The sequence below is a fragment of the Ictidomys tridecemlineatus genome, chromosome 12, assembly GCF_052094955.1.
Source record: "Ictidomys tridecemlineatus isolate mIctTri1 chromosome 12, mIctTri1.hap1, whole genome shotgun sequence".
Classification (NCBI taxonomy): Eukaryota; Metazoa; Chordata; class Mammalia; order Rodentia; family Sciuridae; genus Ictidomys; species Ictidomys tridecemlineatus.
This window is the reverse complement of record NC_135488.1, coordinates 66,866,042-66,893,672: the sequence shown is the minus strand read 5'-3', so window position 1 is coordinate 66,893,672 and position 27,631 is coordinate 66,866,042. Positions and strand designations below refer to the sequence as shown.

Sequence of the window (27,631 nt, the reverse complement as noted above, 5' to 3'; positions counted from 1 at the left end):
GGGGAGACTGAGAAGGGTCTATGTCTATATTAACTGAAGGGCATGCCGAGGGGGGACGAGAGGTCTTTTGCATAGCCTCTTCCCCAATCCTGACAAGTTTTAAGGTACCGTTGTCAAAGGGTGAACTTTTAAGAAGTTCATTAATTAAGTTCCAGTAAGAAAAGGTGGGAATAGGCACCTTTTCTGGGCCAAAGGATTCATAATAATCTTTTAAACAGTCTCCTACTCTGAGCCATCTTTTACCATCAATGGTCCCTTCAAGGGGAAACCACGGACACAATTCTCCTACGTATGAAAAGAATAATTTTAAGTCCTTTTTCTTAACACGCGCCCCCCGTGTCTTGAGGGCCTCCTTGAGGCCTGACAAAAACAACTCATGTGACGAAACTGCTTGTCCCATGGTGTGCCACTCACCTCGTGTCGTCCTCGCTCTCCTCCCGGATCTGTCTCTCGGTCGTGTCTCCGAGGCGATCTCACGCTCCCGCTTGGCCAAGTCTTCCCGGAGGACGGCGTTCCCCCTCAGTCAAAGGCTCGAGCCCCACACTGGGCGCCAAATGCCCCGACCGGCAGGACACATCAACGTGGGCAGCGAACCTAGATGGGGAGGAATGAAGGGACAAGAGACACGAAGGGTGACAGCAAGACAAAAGTTCTGATCAAGCTGCAAACTTTTATTGTTCACACAGGGGTATTTATGGGCTGGGGATGGGGGGAGCTCTCTTATCGGCAGTTGCTAGAAGTCTTCACAAGGCGAGATAGCGCAGGATGTCTCAGGGAGATGGATGGCTGCAGGGTGTCTCCCAGGCGAGATGTCTCCTAGGGGGCTGTTTCTTGTAACTGTCAGGCTATTCTTTGAAGGAGAACTCCCTTTTGGTCCCTGGCACTGTCAGGCTATTCTTTGAAGGAGAACTCCCTTTTGGTCCCTGGCAGAGAGAGAGAGAGAGAGAGAGAGAATTTTTAATATTTATTTTCTAGTTTTCGGCGGACACAACATCTTTGTTTGTATGTGGTGCTGAGGATCGAACCCGGGCCGCACGCATGTCAGGCGAGCGCGCTACCGCTTGAGCCACATCCCCAGCCCCTAAATTTGTATTTTATTTAGGAATGAAGTTGGGCATCTTTTAACAGATTTGAGGGTCATTTTAACATAAAAATTATCTGTTTAGGTGTTTTGTTCATTTTGAATTTAGTCTCTTTTCCTACATTTTAAAAAGTTCTTTGCATGTTCAAATAATACTCCTTTAGCTAAGATATAGCTTATGAATGCTTTTTCTGAATTTGCCATTTGTCTGTAAACAAATGCATGAAAAAGTCTTAATTATATTTATTAATAAAATATGTTAATCTTTTATTGCTTCTATCATTTTAATGATAGTTAAAACTTTTTTCTAAACTTAGGTTACAAACGCACTTTCCAATGCTTTATTCTACTTTTGTACAATTTTGTATTTATACATAAGTATCTGATCCACTTGGATGTTTATATTTTGTATGATTTTACATTTGGGTTAATTTTTAAATTCTATATCCAATGGCTATCTAGTTATCCCAACATCATTTATCAAAAAGTCCAATTTTGTCCCTTGTTTGATAATTTTTATTGTATAATCAATTATCATGTGTGCCTGGATTTATCTCAGGACATTCCCTTCTATTCCATTGATCTGTCCATCTATTCATGTTCCAGAGCCACATTACTTTAAATATAAGGGCTTTGCAGGACATTTTGATAATTGGCAGGACTAGTATTAACCCTCTCCTCTCAGAAGCTTTTCATTTTCAGTGTTTTCTTTGCTACTTTATGATGACCACTTTTTCAGAGGAAATTTAGCATCATTCTTTTTTTAGCTTTCAATAAAAATGTTTTTGTATTGGGAACACATTAAATTTATAAATTGGAAGAAAATAACGTTTTATTGATGTCAAGACCTCATTTCCTTTTGTTCAAGTGTACATCTTTTGTCTTTTAGGTGTGTTTTATAATGACTTTCATGTCTTTCACATCATTTCATGAAGTTCATACATCAGCATTTTTATTGTTGTTGTTGGTCATATAATAAGTTCTTCTTCTGTTACATTTCCTACTGATTATTGTGGTCTATGCAAAGATTAATGATTTTTATGTCAATTCTAGAGCGATGTATTATTTTATTATTTAAGATCATTTTTCGGGGGTTTCCAGCAAGTATACGGTCATTTCATCTGCAAATAAAGACTGTTTCATTTCTTCTTCACCAAGTTAAATTTGCCATTTTTTCCCCTCTTGTCTAATTGCAATGGCTGACACCTTTAGGGCAAGATTAAACATAGTAGAGACAGTAGACATATTGGCTCAATCCTGATCTTTATTTTAATTACTTAATTTATTTTAATTAGGTATATATGACAGCAGAATGCATTTTGATTCATTGTACACAATTGCAGCACAAATTTACATTCCTATTTTTGTACAGGATGTAGCATCACACCATATGTGCAGTCATACATGTACCTAGGGTAATGATATCCATCTCATTCCACCATCTTTCCTGCCCCCATTTACCTTCCCTACCTTCCCTCCCCTTTGCTCAATCAAAGTTCCTCCATTTTTTCCATTCCTCCCCCTTCCCCATTATGGACTAGCATCCACTTATCAGAAAGAACATTTGGCCTTTGGTTTTGGGGATTGGCTTACTTCACTTAGCATGATATTCTCCAACTCCATCTATTTACCTGCAAATGTCACAATTTTAATCTCTTTTATTGCTGAGTAATATTCCACTGTGTATATATACAATAGTCACTTTATCCATTCATCTATTGAAGGGCATCTATGTTGCTTCCACAGTTTAGCTATTATGAATTGAGCTGCTATGAACATTGATGTGGCTGTGTTACTATAGTATACTGATTTTTAGTCCTTTGGGTATAGACCGAGAAGTGGGATAGATGAGTCAAATGGTGGTTCCATTCCCAGTTTTCCAAGGAATCTCCATACTGCTTTCCAGAGTGGTTGCACCAATTTGCTGTCCCCCAGCAATGTATAAATGTGCCTTTTCCCCCACATCCTCGCCAATATTTATTGTTGTCTGTATTCTTGATAACTGCCATTCTGACTGGCATGAGATGAAATCTTAGAGTAGTTTTGATACACATTTCTCTAATTATTAGAGATGTTGAACATATTTTTATATATTTGTTGGTCAAACATATATCTTCCTCTGAGAAGTATCTGTTCAGCTCCTTAGCCCATTTATTAATTGGGTTGTTTGTTGTTGGTTTTTTTTTTTTTTTTTTTTTGGTGTTAAATGTTTTGAGGGATTTATGTATTCTAGAGATTATCTTAATGGAACTTCTTCTCCTGCCTTCCTATTCAAGGATATGCTACATTTACCACTGAAGCATATAATTTTATAAGGTAACCATCTATTATTTTACTTTTGAGGGGATTTTTTAGAATAAAAATTGGAATTGAAATTTGTGAGCCATTTTCAGCATCCAAAAAGACAATCAAATAATTTCTCTATTTAGTCTTACTAAAATTATAAGGCTTACTAAAAGAAAGAGATTTCCTATTTTTCTTATTTGTATTTCTGATACAAATAATACGTAGTTGGTGTGGTCTAATTTTTTTTGGTAAATTTTATGTTTGCTAATATTTCATCTAGTATCTTTGTATCAATGTTTATAAGCGATGATGGTTTGCAAATGTTTTCTATTGACATTAGGTCTATGAATCAACATTACACTAGATTCATGAATAGAATTAACCTTTTTTTTGTACTTGAGGCATTTTATATAGCATTTGAAGTGGTAAGGGCTTAGAAAAACTACAAGATATTTGGCTATAGTCCTTTTTAGTGGAGTAGTTTCCTGTTAATTTCACACTTACAAAAAACTCCCTATGAGTTAATTTTGATAAATTCTCCTTGGAAACCTATATATTTCATCTAGATTTTCAAATTTCTTGCATGAGGAATGTAATTTCTTATGCTTTTAAGAAATCTTTACAATGTTCTTTGTCATTTCTTACTTTGTATTTTGTGCTTTCTCCCTGCATTTCTTGATTAAAGAGTGGTTTAGATGTGTGGTTTAATTTTTTTTTAAAGAGGACGTTATTGGATTGCTATACCGTTTTTACTATGTTCTACTATATCAATTTCTGTTTTTACCTTTATTGATTGTTTGTGCTTCTTTTTGTTTACTTTGTTTTTCTTGGAAATTAAATTAATTTTTTAAAAATTTATATTGTTATAGGAGTTTAAAACTACAAATTTTTTTTGATTGCCACTTTAAGTAGATCACATGGACTCATATCACTATTTTTTGGAAACACTCTAATTTCTGCTTCTATATTTAAATTATTTCTGAATCCATCCTTCCATTCACCTAAGATTACATGGGTTTTCAAAAAACCTCCAAGTAAAAGGGATTCTCTTATTTTAAATTTTCTCTCATTAAATCAGGGAATTTTGCCTTAAATATTTATATTTTGTTGCTCATGAAATTATCTGAGCAACGTGTGATAGGATTAACTGCTGTGAATATTCTAAATGCATTTGGCCAGAACATAGTCTCTGTTTTCAAGGGAGTGACACTTGATGTATTTCCAAAAGTCTATCTTATTGATTATATTGTTTAGTTCTGCCATTTCCGTAAGTATGTTTTCATCCACTTGACCTGTTTTGCCCTAGAGGTATTATTCAAGTAACCTATTCTCAGTGTTTCTATTTTTGTTTGATTCAAAGACATTCATAACTCTCACATGTGTATTGTGAATTGTAGCTTAAAGTCCTGCATCTCTTTATCAGTATCCTTGAATTTTTCTCCTGCTTCACTTCTTGCTTTGACTGCCATATCTCCAAGAGTCAGATCTTTTATGACAGTATCCTCCCCAAAGCAAAATTTCTTCAAGACTTTGTCCCTTCGCTCATCCCCTTTTCAAGTACCTTTTCTGTAAATGATGCAGGTGGCCATTCAGGCTACCTGTGCTCATTATTTTACTCTTTCTCTTTATGCAAGTGATCTTTGTCTGAACTTCATCTATAATATTGGTCTCCTCTATTTTGTCCAATCGTGTCACCAAAGATCCCCTTTCTTCCTTCTCTTTCTTCCCACGACTTGCAAAGGCAAAAGAAGCACCATTGGAATTTGGTATGCATTTCTCTAATTATAAGTAATGCAAAGTTTATAATATTCTCAGTTCCCAGTAGTAATGCTGAAGGTGAAAGTGTGTGATTCTATTTGTAATCCTATTTATCTCATATGTTACTTAGGAGAATGTGTATAGGACATAAAGTTTCAGGAATCCCCTGTTTTCTTAACCCAACACTGTCAACTTGAATTGGTTTCACTGGATCCTCTAAGATGTCATTTTAAATGTGGCATTTGATATGAAGAGTGAACATTCTTACTCCCTTGCTTTTCCACTGACCCTTCTAATACTATTCTCCTTTGTCCTAATAATCAAACACTTTGAAAGAAGCTTCATGTCAATTTTTGCATAATCATCCTTCTTTCCAAACTGAAGTGCTTCTTTTTGGAATGAGATATACTTTTTTGACCCAATTTGCAAAATTTCTGATTTTATAGTCTAAAACCCATTGCTTTGTGCAATGTTTTCATATTTCCTCAAGGAAGATGGTATTAATAAGACTTGTATTTCCTATTTGAAGAAATTTTATTCCATCATTCTCCGCCTTCCACCAATGAAAAGAAATCAATACTAGATCTACAGGAAATGTGAAAAGCTTGGGCTTAGGTAAAATTAGCATGAATATAATGAATTTTTCAACCCAAATAGAATTATTATTTGGAGGTAAATAAATCCTTTACTCATTTTTCACTCTGCAAAAATCCTAAGCATAAATCTATGCATCTGATAAGAATAATCAGCAACCACAAGAAGGAGAAATGCTAGTAACAGTTAAACATAAAAGAAGAGTACAATCCAATAAGGTAAATTTAAAACTTCCTTTTCTTATTTGGGAAAAAAGCTTTTTATCTCCCTCCACCCTTTATATTTTTTAAAATAGACTCTCAGATTGAACAAGGAATACAGTTCCAATCTCAAGTAGTGAAAGTTGATGTGATTTAAACCCAGGAAAAAACAAGCACACTTTGATATACAGTCATGAGATGAGTTTATTCTGTCAAATTCCATAAAATGTGTAGTGCTTGTAAAGTTTTATATTCTCTTCTGCCTGGCAAACATGTCTAAAACTTTAGGATCTTTAATAGCAAATCACTTTGTGAACTTGACCTTCGTCAAATTGATTAGACTTGGGCAGTTATTTATTGTATAGAGGGTGGTGGTGATAAATATATATTATATGCAAGCCATAGATGATCAAATGCTCAATTAGCAAGACTGAATACTCAAAAAGAAATAACTGAGCTGTTAAATAGGAATTAACACATGGCACAGTCTCCGTGAATGTCTGAAAGATAGTTCATTTATTTATGTCTTGAACTTTAAGACTTCAATCTCAAGAAATGTTTGTCTCAAATATAGGGAGCAGTGGGAATTTTTTCATACAAAGGCAACCCAGCTCTGAGAAACCTAATATGATAAATGATTCTTGGACTGGATAATAAGTGGCATATTTTCAAAACTGTAACAAAATCTGTGTCTCTGGAAGAAAGAAGGTAAGGCATGAGTAGCTTACCTTAACATCCACTTGCTCCAGTTCATCTCTTTTATTTCCTTAATCACCGCAGTTAGCTCTTAAATTTCTTTAGGTTCTCTGAAAACAAACTAAGTAAAATTGTGATTAACCCCAAATGAAAACTTTTGCCATTAAGAATACTGTGTGTGTGTCTGTGTGTGTGTGTGTGTGTGTGTGTGTGTGCATTAATATATAACAATGAACCCACTGCATCAATAAAAGAGGGGGGAAAGAATACTTGAGAATACTTGTTAATTGTGCTGTTGTTATTAATTCAAAGAACTCACATCTCATTGCAACATTGCTGCTGGAATTATTTTTTGAAAACAAATTAATTTATATCTTCACTCAGAGAGAAAGAAGAGAGAGAAAATATAAAGTTGTTCAGTATACTAGGACATACACCAAAATTATTTCTTCATAAAAATTCCTGATTTTATAGTCTAGAACAAAACACACAATAAAACCTTTAATAAATATGTTGAGAAAATGAATAGCGATTGCTTATCCATATAGATGAGTTGCAAATATAGTTAATTATAATTCATATTAATAAAGTTCCAGTTAAAGGTATTTTAAGGTAATTGGTTCTAAATTTTCCTTACCAAAGAGGTAATGTTTTTGTAACAGCCCACTTAGAATCACAATACCTGCCAATTCAATAGGATGTCTGTGAAATAAAGGATTTAGATGAGAATTTTAGGGTTCATTAACAATCTCTAATTCTAAGGAAAATTAACCTTATTGTGAATGCTAATCAAATTCATGCACAGACTGAATTAATAATAAGCCTGGAATGAGAGGTATGTTAGCAAGTTGTGTAGCAGGTAAGCCCAAGTATTGGTTGGTGGAATCTTGAAGAGAAACAGATTTGTTCCTGTTGAAATGATGCAAAGATGGATAAAATGGAATTCTATTTTTAATAATGTATAGCATTCTAAAGTTGCTAAGAAGTCTTATATGGCATCCCAATGGCTGCCATTTTGGAAAATCCCAAACAATTTCACTTAAAGTGACTACTATGGATGCCAATAATTATGGTACTATTTCAGAAACAATTATTTTGTAATGTGATATAAATGAAGCAAAGTTATCATCAAATCCTTAGGAACTTTGAAAGCAACAAGAAATATGCAACATAGTAACAAAAACAGCATGGTACTGGTACTGTAAGGGTAAAATTTCTAAGCTGATTCTAAGCTGCAAAGTCTGAGTTAAAGTGTAAAAGACTAGGCATTGTAAAGTTTCCAAACTGCAAGGCCTGGGTTAAAAAGTGAAAGACAAGGTATTGTTAAAATTCCTCTGCTACCCCCAGAACCTGTAATCCCTGTAGCTGTTAGGACGATACTGGAACTGCCCAGTAAATATTTTCACTGTTTCCACTAGTTGTTTAATAACCTGGGATTCTGTGTAGTATGTCACGTAGTCCTTTAGGCCCTAAAACCAATCAGTTTGAATGTGTACCCCGCTTAGAAGTGACCAATCACCCCTGCCCAGCCTGTTTCCACCAATGAATGTACAAATCATGTCTCAGAGTTGTTGTTCAATTTTCCCGTGCTTCATGATGATTTGTTCTGATGTATGCAAAGCCCTCTGCCCTCCCCAAAAAGTGTACTTAAGCTCTGCTTGACCTCTGCTCTGGGCTCTGGGCTGCTCTATCTTCCTGAGTGAGCCTGGAACCTCAGCATGCTGAATCAATAAATCCCTTTTGCCAATTGCATGAAGCCAGTCTCTTGTGTGGTCTCTTCCTTCAATGCTTCACCAGACCCTTACAGTACCAAAACAGGCGGGTGGACCAATGGTACAGAATAGAGGACACAGAAACCAATCCACAAAACTACAACTATCTTATATTTGATAAAGGGGCTAAAAGCATGCAATGGAGGAAGGATAGCATCTTCAACAAATGGTGCTGGGAAAACTGGAAATCCATATGCAACAAAATGAAACTGAATCCCTTTCTCTCACCATGCACAAAAGTTAACTCAAAATGGATCAAGGAGCTTGATATCAAATCAGATACACGGTGTCTGATAGAAGAAAAAGTTGGCTATGATCTACATACTGTGGGGTCGGGCTCCAAATTCCTCAATAGGACACCCATAGCACAAGAGTTAATAACTAGAATCAACAAATGGGACTTACTCAAACTAAAATGTTTTTTTCTCAGCAAAAGAAACAATAAGAGAGGTAAATAGGGAGCCTACATCCTGGGAACAAATCTTTACTCCTCACACTTCAGATAGAGCCCTAATATCCAGAGTATACAAAGAACTCAAAAAATTAGACAATAAGATAACAAATAACCCAATCAACAAATGGGCCAAGGACCTGAACAGACACTTCTCAGAGGAGGACATACAATCAATCAACAAGTACATGAAAAATTGCTCACCATCTCTAGCAGTCAAAAAAATGCAAATCAAAACCACCCTAAGATACCATCTCACTCCAGTAAGATTGGCAGCCATTATGAAGTCAAACAACAACAAGTGCTGGCGAGGATGTGGGGAAAAAGGTACACTTGTTCATTGTTGGTGGGACTGCAAATTGGTGCAGCCAGTTTGGAAAGCAGTATGGAGATTTCTTGGAAAGCTCGGAATGGAACTACCATTTGACCCAGCTATTCCCCTTCTTGGTCTATTCCCTAAAGACCTAAAAAGAGCATACTACAGGGACACTGCTACATCGATGTTCATAGCAGCACAATTCACAATAGCAAGACTGTGGAACCAACCTAGATGCCCTTCAATAGACGAATGGATAAAAAAAAAATGTGGCATTTATACACAATGGAGTATTACTCTGCATTAAAAAATGACAAAATCATAGAATTTGGAGGGAAATGGATGGCATTAGAGCAGATTATGCTAACTAAAGCTAGCCAATCCCTAAAAAACAAATGCCAAATGTCTTCTTTGATATAAGGAGAGTAACTAAGAACAGAGTAGGGACGAAGAGCATGAGAAGAAGATTAACATTAAACAGGGATGAGAGGTGGGAGGGAAAGGGAGAGAGAAGGGAAATTGCATGGAAATGGAAGGAGATCCTCAGGGTTATACAAAATTACATACAAGAGGAAGTGAGGGGAAATGGAAAAATAATACAAGGGGGAGAAATGAATTACAGTAGAGGGGGTAGAGAGAGAAGAGGGGAGGGGAAGGGAGGGGAGGGGGATAGTAGAGAATAGGAAAGGCAGCAGAATACAACAGACACTAGTATGGCAATATATAAATCAATGGAAGTGTAACTGATGTGATTCTGCAATCTGTATACGGGGTAAAAATGGGAGTTCATAACCCACTTGAATCAAAGTGTGAAATATGATATATCAAGAACTATGTAATGTTTTGAACAACCAACAATTTAAAAAAACAAAACAAAAAAAAACAAATTTAAGCTGGGAAGCACTACCCAGAAAAAAAAATATATGCAACAATGTTTAACGTACACAGGAGGACATGTTTGGAACATGGCTGTGTTCATGGTAACCTCATGCAAAGTTCTTTAACTTGGTGATCCTGGAACATGTGTGAATGCAAGTGTTGAAAGCTAGGCAGTACTGTGAGACAGGGCAGACGCCACTGGACAAAAGTTGTTATGCATGAAGGAACCTCAGTGATAAACCTATGCACACAGAATTTGCTTAGGTGTACCTGGAAAGAACCCATATTTCCATGTTTTTATCCCTGAGTGTGGCTCTTTGGTTTACCTCAACACCTGCCTGAACTTTCTTCAAAAGGGTTCAAGGACTAACTTTCCATTTGCTGTCTAACTGCTTTTCAGCTCACAAAGTGTATCTCTTTACTGCTAGTAGGAGATTGTGGATCATGACCCTAACATTATTACTGAACAATGTGGTACTAAGCATACCATTGTCTGTCTTCCTTCCTTCCTTCCTTCCTTCCTTCCTCCCTTCCTTCCTTCCTTCCTTCCTTCCTTCCTTTCTTCCTTCCCTCCTTCCTTCCCTCCTTCCTTCCTCTTTCTTTCAACTTTCTGCATTAAATGGCACATCACATTATTCTACCAAATTCTGTCCACTCCAAGCTAGTTCACAATATTTTTAATATGTTTACAAAGTATTGATTCTTTTAGGAAAAAGTCTGGATTATAGCAAGAGGTACAACTCCTGACTTAGGCAGATAAATTTTTCATGAACACTGATCCATGTCTGTCCTTGGTTTCTTGGAGTATCTTGAGAAGTTTTATGGGAATTGTCCCAAATTTCCAAAACTTCTTCTTCAGTTAATTGCCACTGGAGGGCCCTTGCTTCAGTTTGTTTGTATATTTATATTACAATTTAACATGAAGTCTATCCTTTCAATATAATTTTGCAATATAGTATATTAATTATAGACTCACTGTTGTACATCAGATCTCTAGAAGTTATTCATCTTTCATGACGAAAACTTTATACCTACCGAATAGTAACTCTTCATTTCCAACTCTCCTGAACACTGACAAACCACCATTTTATCTATGTGTCTATGAGTTTTGCTATTTTGGATACTTCATGCTTGTGTCACCCAGATGAGAATCAATTTCTGTTTAAAAATCTAAGCTAAATAGCACAATCACTCTAGAGAGCAGTATGGAGATTTCACAAAGTACTAGAAATAGAACAACCATATGACCCAGCTATGCCATTCCTTGGTATTTATCCAAAAGATATAAAATCAGCATACTATAGTGATACAGACACACAATTCACAATAGCCAAGTTGTGGAACCAGCCCAAGGAAGGGCCCATCAGCAGATGAATGAACAAACAAAACGTGGTAGATACATAAAATGGAGTTTTACTCAGACATAAAGAAGAATAAATTTATGGCATTTACTGATATATGGATGAAACTGGAAAAAAAATCATGTTGGGTGAAATAATTCAGACTCATAAGTCAAGGGTTGAATGTTTTTTCTTGCATGTGGAAGCTACAGGAAAGTAAGAGGAAAAAAGGGAATGGATCACTGAAAACTCAGGGAAGATAAGTGAAATAGAGGAAGAAACATGTGGATAGAGAAAAGAGCTGGGAAAAGGGGAGGAAAAGCAGACTGAATTTGACAAAATTATGTTATGTGCGTATATGAATACACTACAGTGAATTCCATCTTAATATATATTTATAAAGCACAAATTTTTAAAAAATAATAAATAATAGAAGGGAGAGCAGAGAAGTAGAGGAATAGGAAGAGAAAGGAGGGAAGGACAAGAGGAAACTCTGGGGCCAGAAATGGAGCAAATTAAATTCCACGCATGTATGAATATGTTAAAATGAACCCACTATTTTGTATAACTATAATGCACTAACAAAAGTTAGAAAATGTAAGCTAAAAGGGAAACTTAAAACTCATATGACTTCATGATTTTTTTCTGATCATAAACCTAACCACAGTCATTGTAAGACATTAGGGAAATCAATTAAATATGAACAGAAAAATTACCTATGAATAGTACAGAATATCTCCTTGCTTTTTACTGTACACTTAATAGTAGAGTGTGAAATGACCGATCTTGTGAAATGACCGACCTCCTGAAACCTAAACCAAGACTTGGTCAGCAATGATTTGGGCTCTTTCTGACTGACCACTTTATCACCCTATTCAAGTCCAATGCATGCCACTGAGCACAGCAAAAAAATCTCCAACCCAGTTATCCTATGTAGCCTCTTGGAAACAAAGTTCCATAGCAACTAGGTGATCTAACACTCAAGGACTAGACATTCCCTGGATGACTCAAGACCCACAGACTCCATGCCCACAGGTAAGCTGATATATCAGAGGTAATACATGAATCTTGCAAAGGCACAATCCTATCTTCCTTCAGAGGTTCCAAAATAGGAGTTTCTTTATTTATATATGGAGAAATAAATATCATGGACCTACATAATATCTTAATCTATGTTATGACATAGCTTTATACTATCAATTTATTTAGGGAAGCCAGAGCTACACTTTCCAAGTGTAAACAGTTTGAGAAATTGCTGTCTGCATTAATTCAAGTTCCTAGAGTATGCTACCATGGGTAATTCCAGATGCCCTCTGTTTAGTTCAGTGCTATAAGATGGTTAGAGCCCCTGAAAATGAGTACCCAGCACCACCCAGCGTGCTTGGATGATGGCCCAGCCCCAGTGCATGCTTTTTAGTACTTATGCTTTTCTTAGCATCTGTGATTCTCAGTGATGCTGCCTCCTATCACCTGCACTGTCACTTCATTTTAATCTTAATTGTGCCACAGTTACTTGCCAAAAAGGTATTAGGGTCCTCCGAGGCCTTTTCTATAAGGTCAGTTCTACCCAATCACAACAGAAGGTCCTGATCTTGCTTGAGTTCTCTTATGACAGACCTGTTAAAGCCTCAAAGCAATGATGCAACGATGTTCTTCATTATCAGTAAAGCGATATGCATTACCTGTGCATCTATATAAATAATCATAGAAAGCAGAGGTCTCCAGACTAGTTTCTCTATATATAAAATACCTGGGAGCTTGTTTCTCAGCCATTGTGGCTAAAATCATTTTTTAAGTGCAGAGACGTTCTATGAGGAAAACATTTTATCATCCTTGGGTCTTAACCTCAGCATTTGGGGTTTCACACAACTTCTATTCTCTACAAAGAACACCATCCATCTTTGTTAAAAATACCACACAGAAGTCATACACACACAGAAGAGTCATTAAATGGTTTCCTTGCTGCTTAGTTTTTAAACATTTTATCCCAACTGCCTGAGGAGTCATCATTTTTCTTAATGTGATAGATTGCAATACTTCGATGTATTTGTCCCCTTGAATTGCTACATAAAGCTGTGAGTCCTAGGCATCTTCAACATGCAAAGACTGTGCAAACCTCAGGTCTTGTTTGCTTCTTTGTTTGTTTGTTTTAGTTTGTGTGGGTTGACACTTAATGAGCTACACTTTTGGGAAAAAAATCATAATAATACAATTGAAACTATGGAGTTTTGCATGACCTCTAAGTAAGTTATTTCTCATCAGAGTAACCTAAATATCATTTTAGTAGCCAAAAGTTCTCACCATACTTAACAATTCAATTTCTCTTCTTCAGTTCATTATTTTATGTCATGTGCATCAGAACAAGATCACGGTACTCTAGAAAATTTTTATACCTTTAGAAGAACAATATTGCAAAATGTCATTTTAAGACTCTTCTATTTATTCAGTAACTGTTTCTTAAGCATCTATGCAATGGTTGGCTCTGTTAGATATGAGGATGGGCAGGCATCGATCTGCATTCAAGTAGCTGACAGTAAACAGGTAAGTGAAATGAAGGTTTAGAGATGCAAAGACAAAACCAGGAATCATATTGTACAGAGAAGATATAAAGAAAAAGAGTAAAGTTGATTGGAAATTTTTCATAAAAGAGGTTTGCATTTAAGGCTGCAGAGTGGTAGTAGTTAAGAACAAGTGATTTTCAAAAGAGGACATTCTGGATTCTGAGTTTGAATCTGGAGTCTGCTTTTGGATAGCAATGCAAGGTATCTCGCCTATTGAAAGCTCAGATCTGTAAAAAGAGCAAAACAGGGTTGACAATGATGACTTCCCCACAGAGTTATTGTGAGGATGATAAGGCAGTATCCAAAATGCAAATATTTGGGAGATTATCTGGAAATTCTCAATAAATATAGGTTATTGCAAATCTTAAAAGAGGATTCGTTTGCCAGGAAAAAAGGACTGAGGAATGTCAAACTGTTCTTTCTTATAATGTATGGGAAGGAAATCTTTTTCCAAACTATTTTGTTAATAATCTATCTGATGAAATTAAAGCAATAATTAATTTCAATGTTAGAAAAATATTTTCAAAGACTCTCTGTTTTCTTTCTTTTTTCTTTGGGAGGGGGATCTATTTAATTACAAATTGGTTCAAATTGGTTAATTGGGTACTAATGGGAGGCTTCAGTGGGTTGCACCAGGTTGATAACAACAGCTTATAGACTTGTAGACTACTATCAATCCAACCACATGACAGCGGTACAAACAATGGTTCTGGAACAAAAGTAGACATACAAGAGTCAAGATTATCTTGTTTTGCATTATGTGTCAAATGTGGTGGAAATGCCTGTCAGAAGGGACAAAAATTGCCTTTTTTGAAGATACCTTGGCAAGGTAACTTCAAAATCCTTACAAAAGTCCATATTTTCTGACCCAGTAATTTGTTTTGTAATCCATTTTAATAAAACAATTAAAAATGTCACAGAAAGGCTTCACCTAAAACAACAACAACAACAACAAAAAAAAAACGTTCATCACAGCATCCATCAGTTATGGTGGAAAAACTTGCTTCGGGAGTGACAAATTAAGTTGTGATCTAAGAGGTTGTCAGTGAGGTAGGAAAATATTCACATCAAAATATAAAATAAGAAATCACAATATAATCTAAATTGGTACAAATCCATGAAAGAAAAGACGAGAAGGAAATAAGTCAAAGTACTAATAATGATTTTCTGTGGGTGGAGAGAAAAAAGGTCATCTTATATTATTCCCTCTTTCATTACTTTCAAAATAAAAAACACATTGCTTTTAGAATCAAGCAAATAATTAAAAGATTGAAAAAAGGAAAGAAAAACGCAGTGTCGTTCCATGGAATCCTTCAGTGGAGGAATGTTCAAAGGAAGAATTTTAAGTGAGGGTTTCTCTTTGGCCATCCATCTCTATCCATCAAGCTGTCATTGGTGGCCTTATACATCCTTTCTTTGCTCTGAGTCATGTAAAATAATTTGCTTTCCCGACAATGCATCCACTGTGTGGTGCCATCTTTTTTACATTTACTCATATCCTCATGTTCTGGCCTGGGAGGCTCTGAAAAATCTGTCCCCAGAGCATAGAATGCCTTTTCCAGCTGACTCGAGCTAGAAGCCAATCATTGATCAGGGTTGTTATTAGGAAAATGATGCTCCTTCTTTTTGGTAACTGTGAATAAACTCTTTCTCAATTTGACCACCAAAAAAAAAATATTCTTGTGCTTTCTTTTTCTTCCTTCCTTCATGGTTAATAGAGAGGACTTTTCCCATGGCCATATTTGAATTTTATGCATAAATGCAGAGACGTTGAAAGTCAGCCTTAGGCCTTCAGGAAACTCCATATGTCAGCTTTCCATTTCAATTCTATATGCAGCTCAGGTAGAATATGTGTTGTCAAACTGCATGTGGCCTGAAGAATGATCACTGGGCTGTTTGGTTTCACTTTGTTTTGTTTTTTATGCTAATAAACCTACATTATTGACTATGATCATCACAAAATTAAATGAGAAGGTAAAAACAATAAAAAAAATGCAAACTCTAAGTAAATCTGTTATTGGGAAGTAGAAAACACAGTTCATACCTTCAAAATGTTTAAATTCTTCAGCCACACTGACCATTATGGTAGCTGCTAGCCTTATGTGGATATTAAGTACTTGAAGTACAGCAATTCCAATTTACATGTTCTGTATATGTAAAACACAAACCATATTTTAAAGGCTTCAGTACAAAGAAAAATAATGTGAAATATCTCGGCATAGTAATTGAAGAATAATAGTTTGGATCTATGAGGTTAGATAAATTATATTACTAAAATTAACTTCACATTATTTTTCTTTTTTCTGTAGCTCTAGATAAATTTACATTACATATCATTATATATGTTGATTATATTTGTGATTCGTGTTCTGTTTCTATGTAAAGACTGACCCACATGAAAATGATCGTGCAGAAATAATTAACAATATTGAAAAATAATCCTGAGTAGTGTTAAAATGAACATCTAATGCATTTATTAATTAGCAACAAAGACTGTAAATACTGTTGGGTTGAAAGTAAAGGAGATATGCATGGACAAGGTGAGGGCAGGCCTTGAAAAATGAGTCCAGAAATTCACTGTGGTCCTTCAACTTAATGGCCCAATCCACTCTGGTGATTGTTTGATCTTGGTTCCTCCAGTTATGTTTTAGTCTAATTCCTAACTTTTTAAACATTAATTCAATGTCTTGAACTTCTATTCTACGTTATGATGCTGTCTGTCTGACTCACTTCTAAATTGAAGTGCATATATAAAAAAAATTGAATCACTTCAATGATTTTAAATCACTCTTCAATGTGCAAAGCAATTTAAAATTACTGGAGTGCTTCCAATTTTTATTAGTCCTTGAATTTGGAAGTGATCTAGGCTTTTCTGGGCATGTGCAATGCACTGTGACTTAAAATTATTAAGCTCTCTCTCTCACACACACACCCCCACCGCCCTTATTTTTAAGAAGCTGATTTTACTTTGCAATGGAAACCATCAGGAGGGGATGGAATGGAAATGGCAGGGATAACTAAAAACATAGGGAAAATAGCTTCCATTTAATAATGAGAACTATACTTTGTAATTAGATAGTGTCTTGCTCAAGGATCTCTAAGTGCTTCATAAACATTAGCTCATTCATCATGAAGACATCTTACAGGGGGGTTATTTCCAGTGTGGGGGGGTAGTAGTGGGGATGGGTAAAGCCGTTTAGATTGGCTTCAAACATTGAATTTGGTCATTTGAATGATGTGAGAGCTGTGCCTGGGACATTTATTTTTGGTGCTACTTCTTTTTTTTTTCTTTTTCCAAGGAGAAGGAGGTAATGTTACACTGTCTGATCCATTTGCAAATGTCATAAAAAATTGACTTGGCAATGTAAAATCTGCTAAATAAATTGCTTATCCCAAATAAACTCCAGGAGCAAACATAAAGTGATTAGTTTCCTGATTTAATTACTTTAGTTAAACTTTAGGAGAAAAATGCATAAACCTTTCTACCATTTTCTTTCAAGTTAATTCCTTCCTGTTTAGCAAAAATGGAATCCACAGAACCTAAAACATTCATCTGTAAGAGAGTTTATCTGAAAATTTTCAAATCATAGACTTTCCATCTGTTGTTATGATATTAGAAGCTCTAATCAATGAAGAAGTCTCCTGGGGATGGCTTAATGCTGAACCCAGAATAAGAAATTCTGTTTTTAAGTGTAGGGTAAGAAGAGGTTGTCTGCTTACTCTTCCCTATAAGGCAATAGATTATTAATAATAGAGACTCACAACATGAGCACCATGTTAGACACTGAAAACAATAATAGTGATTCTCATGATGAGGCCTCTATTCAAACAAGTTTGCTTGGAATGAAAGATTTCAAGTGGGCTCACCATATGGTAATGCACTAGAAGGGCTTTCTATAATCTATATCCTGCAGGTCTGAGTAATAGTCTCTTATAAAACATAATGTGTTGTCATGACCAAACTCTCTCACCTAACAGAATCTAGCCCACTAGTAGTATGTCTCACACAATAATAATCAGTAGCATTGATGGAATCCTTGAAAAGGGTCCTGTGTTTCTCCATTTGTTATAAACAAACATGCAACATCAACAAGTAGAAAAGAGGAAAAAGAAAGTGTTCGAGAGCCCACCCCTCTGTGAAACACCAGAAGAAATAAAAAACAGGTCAAATGAAGTGATCTCCACAAAATGACAGTATAATTGTCCACAGTTGCTTGCTTTACACCAAATACAAAAATCGTGTATGTGAATTCAGAATTTTAGTCCCAGCTCCTGCAAAGAATTACAGTTTGTTCTTCCCAATTTACAGTAGCAAGTTTCTATAGAAACCCAGGGTCAGACTTCTCTCGTCTGATTCAGTGGTATCTTAACAAAGGTGATCTTGAAACAAAACCTAATGTGAAATATATGTGTACTGTGTGTGCGGTTTGTTTAAATCTCATTTTGAACACTATGACCCATAGGCGGAAATAGAATTTACAGTAATGCCAAGGATTAAAAGGAATGAGCCTCTTGTTTAGAAAATTAGCTAATCAATATGCCAAGCTTATTTTTAAAAATGCTTTAATTTTTTAAAATACAGCATGTCCGCTCCAGCTTCCTGTATTTGACTCTGATAATAAAACTTTCTGTATGACTAATGCAGTTTAGCTAAACAAATTAGAGACCTGCACCGTGGATGCTGAGGAGAAAGTTTCCATCAGCCATCATGATGCTCTCTCTCTCTGTGCCTGGTCAGCAAATAACAGCTGTGAACCAGGCCAGGCCAGACCAGCGAGGTTTGCATTTTTATGACAGAGAAAGAGGAAGACATGGGCAAAGGCCACAGGAGAGGCAGGAAACATGGTTTCCTTACCTAGCAACTCTAAGGTGCTTTAGGAAGAGAGACTGGGGAAATGCAATGAGTACCTCTCCTATTTTCTTGGTTGCAAAGTACCCCCTTTTAGAGTTAACAGGAGGTGAATGTCAGAGAGAACCCTGGGAAACAGATGAGGGATACCAGGAACAGCTCACTATACTGGTCTCTCTCAGGTGTCTATGACCTTCAGCTACAGACCATGGGGTAGGTAATGAACTGAAATGCATAAACCACCCCAATGCAAAAATATAAACTGTTGAATTCCTGGTCCTTTATAACTCTGAATGTGACCTTAACTGGAAATAGGGTGAAGGCAGAAATAATTAGTTCAGATGAGGTTATGCTAGAGTATGGAGGTAACATCCTCATAAAATGGTAGATGATGCTAAGACAGATACCTAGAAGAAGGGCAAATGGCAGCAGAGGCAGAAACTGGAGTGATGCAGCTACACGAAAAGTAACACCAAGAACTGCCAGCCACCCCTCAGGAACATTCATGGAAGCCTTCATTTGGAGTTTTTGGAGGGAGCTGGCCCTGCTACCATTTTGATTTTAGACTGCCAGTCTCCAAAACTGTAATGTATGACAACTCTGCTTTTAAGTTAAGTACTTATTTGCAGCAACCCTAAAAAACTCTAAGATGGAGCTTGATTCAAATTATTTAGCAACCCTAAAGAGCTCTAAGATGGAGCTTGATTCAAATTATTAGGAATTACTGAATTTTCTGGAACTTGCCTAATATTGGAGAGGCTGAGTACAAGTAACGAAGATTGAACTAAAAATGAGATCTGAGCTTTAATAGTGATTTTGCCAGAAACCAGCTCTGTGATCCTAATCAAATGAGTGTCTGTCCCAGGCTTCTGTAAAATATTTCTATTTTTTTCTCCCAATACTATTGTTTAATGGTTTGTGAGTCATGAGCTGAAATAGATCACATTAGGGAGGGATTGGAAAGGAAGAAATCCATTCAAATTCTTTGTCCTTCTAAGTCAAGTGGGCAGATTGGAAGTTGGAGAGAGGATGTTTGATGTGGCTGCTTATTTAGACTCTATCTCATTCTTGAGGCCTGTGGATGACATCTGCTTTTCCACATCACCCATGTCCCTAGGCACCTGGTCTGTATTCAACAAATGTTCACTGGTGTAGCATCCTTTAAAACTGCACTGTGCTAATTCTCTCTGTGTCCCTGAAATCATATATCTGTTTTACATAGAGTAAGGAGAAAGTCCCAACTAAAAGATATAAAGGACTTATCCCTGAGGTCCACTGAAGAAATACGGACTAAAAGACAAACAAAACATAATTATAAGAAAGAACTACAGATATCTGGACATATAGTCACAGGGTGAAGATTTTCGGGATCTTCATTCATAGCACAAAATTTAGTTCTTTAAAAAATTTTTTGTCTACCTGGGACCCCCCCAAAAGACTCTATGATTTTGTCTATTTGATACAGCATTTCTACAGTAAAAAAAAATAGTCAAATTTTATAAGAACTCTTATCTTGGGCTGGGGATGTGACTCAAGCGGTAGCGCGCTCACCTGGCATGCGTGCGGCCCAGGTTCGATCCTCAGCACCACGTACCAACAAAGATGTTGTGTCGGCCAAGAACTAAAAAAAATAAATATTAAAAAAAAAAAAGAACTCTTATCTTGGTTAAGAAGATCTAGAGTCCTTCAGTAAGTCTGTTACTTCTCAAACATAATCTAGCGTTAGCAGGGTCATTTATAACAAATAGTCATCTTTGTATTTTGTGGATTGTGATTCTGTGACTTTCTCTAATACGAAGTCAGAAAAGGAAGTGTCTGCTTCCTTCTCATCCTGATAGGTGTCAACAAAGATTCACGGCGTCTCCCAGGAGCTTTTTAGATGAAAGAGAAAACTGCTGGAAACCTCGAGTCCCTTGGACAATTTAGGACAGGTCCAAGTTCTGTTGTTTGATAAAGCATTTAGAAGAGGAAGGTAACTTAGTTCAAGGTATCGTGCCCCTAATCAAATGAGTTCCTCTCCCTGGCTTCTGTAAAATATTTCTATTTTTCCTTCCAGTACCATCGTTTGATTGTTTGTGAGTCCTGAGCTGAAGCAGATCACATTTTGGGAAGGCTTGAAAAGGAGGAAATCAGGTCAAGTTCTTTCTATTTCCAAGTCAAGTAGGCAGATTTGAAGTAGGAGAGAGGATGTTTGATGTGGCTGCTTATTTAGTCTCTATCTCATTCTTGAGGCCTGTGGATGACATCTGCTTTTCCATATCACCCATGTTCCTAAGCACATGGTCTGTATTCAACAAATGTTCATTGGTGTAACATCCTTTAAAACCACAGTGTAGGTGGGAAAAAAAAAAAAAAGACATGCATTGTGTTCATCCTCTCATTTCTCTGGTTTCTGCATGTTGGCCTAAGGTTTGAGACTGTGGCTCTCCTTACAGCTTCAAGGAGCTGTGGTCATGTGAAGATGACATTTGGTGGACAAAGTGGAGGACCGGCTAGTTTCAGCGAGGATAACAGTCTGCCAGCAAATCCAGCTCATGCACAGTTAACAAACACGGCTCAAATTCCTAGTAAAGGTCAGCTGGCTCAGTTTCATTTTACAAGGGAAAAAACTTGAATCCAGGGAGGCTATAACTTGTTTGAAAGTGTATCTTTAATACCTTCATTAACTTCAAGCTTTTTATTATTATTATTATTATTATTATTATTATTATTATTATTATTATTATCTTTCTTCTTTTTTCTCTTGATAAAGATTGCAGAAATATTTGGGATCCCATTAATTATAAAGATGGAGGAGTTTTCTACAAATCCTTAAAAGTCAGAAATATAATAGGAGTTTTGTATCTTCTTACAGAATAAATGATTGAGGAATAGTCAGATGACTTTTACTACTAACTGCAATTCATTACTAACTCTGATTTTTCAAACATTTCTAAATCATTCCCCACTCTATCATTCTTTTATCCAATCCTATTCCACTAAAATTTCATCCCCCATCATTACATTTCAAGGGAATAGTCTGTCCAAATTATTGCTCTATGTCTTAAAAAATGGAAACGGGTTTTTATTTTCATTAGTGTTCAAATTTTTCACTTAGGCCCTAGATTAATTTATATTATTATTTTCTTTGGTGATATCTGGTATTGTTTTTATACTTAGTACATTATTATAGTATTCATTTTTATTTATTTATTTTTGAGAGAGAGAGATAGAGAGAGAATTTTTTAATATTTATTTTTTAGTTATCAGCAGACACAACATCTTTATTTGTATGTGGTGCTGAGGATCGAACCCAGGCCGCATGCATGCCAGGCGAACGCGCTACTGCTTGAGCCACATCCCCAGCCTTATTCATTTTTAAAATGGCATAATCATACCCACTTAAGTTGTTTCTTGCCCCCTCTTAAGAGAATGTAGATTCCCCTCCCATACACAGTTTGGAATTCTGGTGCTGTAAGATGCTATAATACTCTACATTTTAATAAAGAATGAAAAGGAAAAGGGAGAATTCAATGTTACTATTAATTGATTTTCAAAACTATGGTTGAATGTGTTTCATAACTATATTGTTCACTTTATTTAGATTTCAAAAATAATAAAACTACTACTAAACTGTTCCCACCTATGTAATATAAACTGTACTACTAAGATTTTCCTAGAAATAGACACATAGTATAGTCTTAAAAATTATTTTTTATTGGTTGTGATCTGTTTCTTTGATTTTGTTGACTATTTTTTTACAATAAAGAAAAAGTTTTTGTGTATTTTTTAGTGAGCATTATGAAATTAAGGGCCAATGAAGTTCCCAAAGATTCTGATGTCCTTGGCAATAAGTCCTAGAGATTAGTGGCAACATATAAACCCTTGGACAAAGGAATGTTAAAGGAAGACTCATAGGACAATAATAGAGTCTAACCACATCATCAGGACAACTTCTAAAAGTCAAGAAATTTTGTCATGAAGTTGAAAAATACATTGGTTTGCAGTAGACATCATACTCACGTAAAACAATTAAACAATTGATATATTTTTATTTTCATATAATCTCATAATATGAATTGTAAAGAAAGGTTTGCTAATATATTTGGCATGGAAGTTTGAAAATAACAAACAAGTATCTTAAAATACACTTGAACATATAACACATCATCTAGGTAAGATAGTAAAGATATAAAGAAACTGTAATAAAAATTATAAATAGCATGAATCTGTTCTCTATAAATTTGCCCTTGGGAAAGTTTTATGCCTCTGACTTTCTAACCAGAGCCAAGTAAAATGAGGACCTAGATGTTGTCCACAGAGCTGCAGATGCACAGATCCCTGTTGTAGAGGACATGGAAACTCATATTTATCAAGTTATATTCATTTTTCTCTTTGGCTTGGTTCATGATGTGCCTGCTATTTCAGTGAACTATAAATTCTCAGAGAGTGACCACATTTCACATCTTCACCTAAAGAAATCAGGAAAACATGCTTAGGACTCACATTGTATAGCACAGATCTCTTTCAAAAGCAAATTTTCAAATGACAATAAATGAACTATGATTTTACTTTGGAGAACTTCAAAGTTTCCTTCTTAAGCCCTTGCAATACTATAGAATTGTGAATTGATTTAAAAATGACATCGGCTCAGTATTTTTCAGATGTTAAAATAAGATTTCAATTAATCTTACATGGTGTAATGACTAGAAGCAATTGCTCTACTACCTTAATTTATAGTTGTCTCTTAGTATCCAAAGAAGATAGGTTCTAGGACCTCTGATAGATACCAGAATCCATAGATGTTCAAGTCCCTTTTATAAAATGGACACACAGTATGTGCATATAACCTATGTGTATCTTTTTTATATTTATTTATAATATATTTGAAATTATCTGTAGATTACTTACAAAACTTATTACATGTAATAAACAATTGTTATATTGTATTGTTTAGGGAATAATATACAAAAAGTCTAAATGTTGACAATACAGAAGCAATTTTTAAAAAATATTTCTAATATGTATTTGACTGAAGCTGTTCAAGCAGACCTGTGATATGGAAGTTCAATTCTACTATAAATAAAAATGTGTTATAATTAATTATACTCAAAAATGAGTTCAAGGGTTATAAATGACAATTTATGACTGCCAAAGATTGAATGTGTAATCTACTAAATCTTTATTTCCCCTCCCCTTATTTCTTTTATAATTATATCAAAATGAATTCTATTGTCATACATAACTAAAAAGAACTAATAAAAAGAGATTAAATATATCACTCAAAATTCATAGGCTAAATTCTTTTTGTTGTTGTAGTTTTTTAAACTGGGGAGTAAAATCAGAGGCACTTGACCACTGAGCCACATCCCCCACCCATTTTGGGGTTTTATTTAGAGACAGGATCTCACTGAGTTGCTCAGTGCCTCACCTTTGCTGAGGCTGGCTTTGAACTTGTGATCCTCCTGTCTCAGCCTCTCAAGTAGGTGGGATTACAGGCGTGCATTACCATGTCCAGCCATCATATGTTGAACTCTAATCTTCAATGTAATAGTATTTAGAGGTCGAGCCTTTGGGGGTAATTGAGTCATAATAGTAGAGTCCTTATGAATGAGATTAGTCCTTACTAAAAGAAACAGAAAACAAATGATGCTTCTAGGCCACATGAAGATACAGTTAGAAGTGAAGGAAGCTGGCTCTCACCTAACACCAAATCCCTGTGCCTTGTTCTTGAACTTTCTGTACTCCAGAACTGTGATAAATGAATGCTTATTGTTTAAGCCACAAGACTATATTTCTGTTATTGCAGCCTGAACTAATATTTAAAACCCAATAATACTTTTTTTTTTTTTTTTTTTTTGGTGGTGTTGCTCGGGATCAAACCCAGGGTTTTGTGCATTCACGGAAAGTCCAATGATACTTTTTTATATAGATCATGTGACATGATTTTTATCCTCCCAGAGCATTTTGGGGGGACCAAAATGATCTACCCCTACTTTCCTCTCATGTCTAGTGTGGTACTGAATCCCAACCTAACAAAACAATACATTGTGTGTTTTTTCTTAGATTCTTTGAAAAAGCATTCATCAGATGAAATAACTCATTTTGGACCCTGTGCTAAGACCCTCACTAGCTTCTTTCACAAATGACTTATAAACACCAATGAAAATGTGAAATCGCTGACATAGGCAGCACTTCCAGGAATTATCTTAATGAAGACATACATTACTAAGAAGGGTTAATATTATTTGAAAGTAAAAGCTTTCATGCCAATAGCAGGACCACTCTACATGCATTGCTGGGTCAGCACTATAATGAGGAAAATTGCCTCTACTGCGCTTGTTTGGCAATGCTATTATCATCTATTTTTCTCCACCCCCCACCACCCCTTTTAACAAGAGTAAACTACTTGGAGATGTCCCCATTTATTCTTCTTGTTTCCACTCACCCCTGATCCCACCAAGGCTATGCAAGTGTAGCATTTCAATGACTAAATGAGCTACTTTATCATCTGGTTCACCCTGAAGTCTTTTACATATTTTTCTTGACCTCTAACCTGCAGACTATTATTTTGACAGCTATCATTAATGCTGTGTCCTGAGTAGCCACACGTTGACAAAGATGGATGGTGAGCAGTTGAAAGAAATGGACACCCACTTTCATCTTCCTCTTGATTAAATCTAAACCATCCAAAGCTATTGCATATAGAGCATCCTGTGGCAGAGCTGGAACATAGGAACAGATTTTAGTGGGATACCCCATCAGAAAGCCAAAAAAGAATTCAACTATGACAGAAATCACATAAACTAAACATCTAGAACTCTACACATTTGATAAATTAGGACTATTCAAGTATGAAATTGAACGAATCAATATGTGGTGGGAATTAAAATCCTTCATCCTGCTGGACTGAAGAGGAGCCTTGCTGGTATATTTAACAAAGAAAATCCCAGTGTCAAGAAACATGTGTTCAACTGACATCGTTGGTTGCAAACTTTTATTATGCAGCTTTTAAGTGCGGGCTCCCATTGGAAAGGTCATGTTGGTCTGCTGTGATCATTTATATGGAACACCGTGGTCTGTGGTTGCTCTATAATTGTGAAGTCATTACCAGCTTTGGACTTACACAGTTTAATTGCCTTTCTCCTCCAGGAAATGACTATGACTGAATTTGTTGACTTAATTGACATTATAGGAAAGACATCTAGTGAACATAGTAGTGATAGCATCCCAGAAACCAGTAAGCTTCACACTGATAAAGAAGTTGTCCAGCATGTTAAATCTTGATAAGATAAAAGTTCAGACCAACCGAGGAGCCTAGGGTAGCAAAAATAAAATTGGTGGGGAAGGATGTATGATATTGATAAGAAACTGTAGTTGAAATTTGGATGTTAGCGTGTTCAAAAATTGTATGGTCATTCCATAAAATAAATGAAGAATAAATATCTTGGGATTGGGAGACAGGAGGAGGAAAATAAAATACGTATACCATATTCAGAGAATGAAACCTCTAAACTAGAAAAATCACAGGACTAACTGTTCCTAAATGTTATTTTTTTCCCTAACATTATTAAGACTCCAGTAATTTAATGTTTCTTAATGCCCCCCACAAATTCAAATATAGACCATGAAATGGAAATTTATGTAGGAACAGTCATGAAATAAGTGTGATATTCTTTTATGTCGTGTAGATAAGAATTTGTCTAGAATGGTCTGGGTATGTTTCCTAAAACCTTGGATGATGGACAAAATTGGCTCTTGAGATAACATCTGGTCTAATTATTCTATACTTCCAAACACATTTCTTGGAAAACATCTTACAATATGAAATATTTAAGTTAATTTAATGCTTTCCTCTATTTGCTGATTCCAAGGGGAAAATTGTTAAGCATGAATGTCTCAAGAATACTTCTTCCTGCTTTCTAGTCACTGACAATTATTCAGACAAAAAGGGGAGACGCATGACCATGTAATAGCCACGCGTTTTTCTTTCCAAGACAATAACCTCTCATATTTGGCACATCTTTCAACCAGCAAAAAGCACAACAGACCCTCCATATGTTCTGGATTCCGGATAGCTACTGTAGTATGTTATTTTAAAATATCTCCTCAAAGATCTTGCTTGTAATAAGAAAAGACTAATTTTCTTTTTCCTTTTCTTTGTTAAGGAGAAAATATGGGTAAATAAGCAAATAAGTCTAATTTATCTTTCAGAGGCTGCTAATTAAGTTTGAGCAAAATACAAAAATTCAACTTTGTGATTGTTAGAACTCTCAACCTCTGATATAATTCTTGATTGGCTATTTTGACCTTGTGTAACTACAAGCTCAACCTACCCTCTGGTTTGAAGTATTCACTCAGACAAGCAAATAGATATAGGATAACTATAGATTCCAGAGAGGGAAAAAAAAAAACTCTTAGAAGAGACTAGGAAGAAAAAGGAATCTGTTCATACAAATATTTCTGGGAACCTTCTCTAAGCTTACATTAACAGGTAAACTCTCCATGAAAATGTTGGGATAAACTTTTAAGCATACACATATTTTAAAAACAGTACAGGAAGATGAGGGTAGAAAACAAAAATTAGAAAAAGGTTGTTGTTGTTGTTATTGTTTTCCAAAAAAAAACTAATATTCAGAGTGAGATAAGTTTTCTTTCCAAGTTTGCAGCTTCTTTCCCCCCAAAAAAATTTCTGCAAAATACAAGAACTAAAGATGTGTTGGTAAAATAAAATGTGATGATGATGAAGATGGTGAGATTTTTAAAAGCCAGGCTGACAAATTTTTAAACTCAAAAGAGTGCAAATATTTTATATTATCTCTGTTAGTTCTCTAGGACTGTGTTACAAAACCCCACAGACTGTGTAGCT

The 27,631-nt window shown here is 35.7% G+C and overlaps 1 long non-coding RNA gene across 19 annotated transcripts in view; it reads right to left on the bottom strand.

The window, feature by feature from the left end:
• Positions 1-27,631, bottom strand: part of LOC120885027 (uncharacterized) — a 139,618-nt gene that overhangs the window by 71,513 nt on the left and 40,474 nt on the right. For 8 of the 19 annotated variants that reach the window (XR_013428909.1, XR_013428906.1, XR_013428907.1 and 5 more), the window contains one exon: positions 6,648-6,736. The exons of 5 other annotated variants lie outside the window; for them this stretch is intronic. This is a non-coding gene — a long non-coding RNA (uncharacterized LOC120885027). Of the gene's footprint in view, positions 1-6,647; positions 6,737-22,794; positions 23,235-24,193; positions 24,389-25,318; positions 26,080-27,631 lie in introns of those variants that run through there. 6 more of the 19 variants (XR_013428901.1, XR_013428899.1, XR_013428916.1 and 3 more) reach the window with 3 other exon arrangements.